We start from the raw sequence: 2345 nt of genomic DNA, 5'->3' as shown, positions 1-2345 counted from the left end.
GTACACACACACACACACACACACACTCTCTCTCTCTCTCTCTCTCTCACACACACACACACACACACACACACACACACACACACGTATTATTGTCATTGGCCCACAGTCTCAGTGGGTTGAATGATGGTCAGTGTGAGTCAGATCACAAGTGTGACGCGTCTCCTCTCTTATTTGACTCCACATGTTCACGCAGCACATGATTGCACGAGAGAGGGAACTGCATGACCTATGTGAGTAACTTCTTGTGTCTTTCCTCTTTAGCAAAATTGCCTTTTTGGAAAATTAACATTGCATAATGATCATTGTCTGTTCGGTTAGGTTAGGGCACTGCATTAGAAGTGTCACAATTTAAGTTCGCAATTCCATATAAGTTAATATAATGCATGCAAAGTCGTTTGGCAGTAATATATTTTGTGTTAAGTATCATATTTTCCATGTTTTTTTTTTAAACAGACATATTTTAAACCACATCTTTGTTTGTTTTAGCTTCAGTAGCTTAAGCTGTTACATCAAATCAATTAAACCTTGAAAAGATGTGAACCCCTTAGAATAATTTACATTTACATACTCTACATTAATGTTTTCCCGTGTCTAGTCTTATTCACAAACATATATAATGAAAATCTTAACAAGCATTCTGCTAACAAATGTACAAAAAGTACACTGGCAGTGATCTCTGCACAATTCAGTTGATTTTATTTTCATCACGTGAATTTAAATATCTCTTTTGTATACTTTTCCATCAGTTACCTAATAACTATTCAATACAAAAATGGCAATGCAATGTTGTCATCAAATAGTTAGTTTATTATAATGTTTTTAAACCAAATCTATATTATCTATTGATAGACTGTCTGTACATTTGTAGAGTATATATATATATATATATATATATTTATATATATGTGTGTGTGTGTGTGTGTGTGTGTGTGTGTGTCATTCGTTATCATTATTTTTACGGCATCAAATGTCATTAAACCTATTAAATAGCACAAAAGAAGTATAGAACTTATATGGAGACCAAAATTCAAACAAATAAAAAATCTTACTAAAAATCTAAATAAAAAGATGCAATGGATAGTTGTGTACAAAACTGATTTCAAGCCCTATACAGGTCACAGAGTGTGTAGATGCGCAGCCTCATGGAAAGACACGTGTAACTGCAGTACCACCCTCCTCTCCTCTCCAGAATGCACTGGATCTCTGCCCACAGAGGTGCTGTCACACTGCAGCCATTGATGTGATTCAGCTCCACACAATGCCACTCTCACACAGCAGTGAATGACTGATGCAATGCTCTGTGTGTGGGTTAGCTTTAGCCTACACTGGTGGGGCCGAATATACATCCTCACCAATATAGTAAAAACTCAATTCACCTACAACCAGCCAAAAAAAAAAAAAGGTCCTGTTAGGGTTTTGGTTCAGCAGATAATATCAACTTACTTTAAAAAAATAAATAAATTTGGTGGGAATTGTTCGCAGGATCTACTGTGTAAGTCTGAATGTGTTCTGAACATATCAGTGAACTGTTTTATGCTTTATTTTGGTCTCTTTTTCAAGACGTACAGGCACCTTAAAATGACCTCTGCGATGTCAGACTGATGGTAAGTTCTTTTCTCTCCTGCTCTGTCTGTTGTGTGTGAAATATAATCCCAATATAGTGAATGTTTTATGCTATATGTGACTCTGGACTGGTCTTAAGTCACTGGGGTATATTTGTAGCAATAGCCAACAATACATTGTATGGGTCAAAATTATTGATTTTTCTTTTATGCCAAAAATCATTAGGATATTAAGTAAGGATCATGTTCCATGAAGATATTTTGTAAATTTCCTACCATAAATATATCAAAACTTAATTTTTGATTAGTAATATGCATTGCTAAGAACTTCATCTGGACAAATTTAACCACTTCAACCAGTTAAACTCTGCGGACCCGGATACGGGTCCAAAATCGCGTTAAAAATGTTTATGCTTCATTTACATAGCCTTCCTTATATGGTATAAGAAAGCTTATTCATTTGAAAGCTTGGAGTGTCTTCTTTACAAAGAATACCATTCCTTTTGGTTTTTATATTCATAAAGCAGTAAAATTAAGCTTAGAAATTTATTCGTCCCACACACGAATTTCCGCCTAACCATTGCGAATAATTTTTACGAAGAATGTGTATTTTATATATTTTTCACAAAAAAGTCAAGTCATATATCACAAGAAAGCTCTCATTCTCAGGAATTTGACGATGTAGATTATTTCATTGTGTGACAATCACAGGTCGACTTATCTTCGATAGAATCGCGATGTAAAATTTTGTCACCTCTGAGCGAATTTACATTTATACTC

General features: G+C 34.8%; 1 protein-coding gene across 1 annotated transcript in view; it reads left to right on the top strand.

The window, feature by feature from the left end:
- The first annotated feature begins 1553 nt into the window (after positions 1–1553).
- The window catches only part of LOC107698414 (transmembrane and coiled-coil domains protein 1-like), a 33206-nt gene continuing 32414 nt past the window's right edge, over positions 1554–2345 (top strand). The window contains exon 1 of the mRNA XM_016499418.1: positions 1554–1607. The gene's annotated coding sequence lies outside the window, so the exon portion shown is untranslated. The remainder of the gene's footprint in view (positions 1608–2345) is intronic.

This window comes from Sinocyclocheilus anshuiensis, unplaced genomic scaffold (assembly GCF_001515605.1).
Source record: "Sinocyclocheilus anshuiensis isolate Anshui unplaced genomic scaffold, SAMN03320099.WGS_v1.1 scaffold1662, whole genome shotgun sequence".
NCBI lineage: Eukaryota > Metazoa > Chordata > Actinopteri > Cypriniformes > Cyprinidae > Sinocyclocheilus > Sinocyclocheilus anshuiensis.
This window is presented reverse-complemented; position numbering and strand designations above follow the sequence as displayed.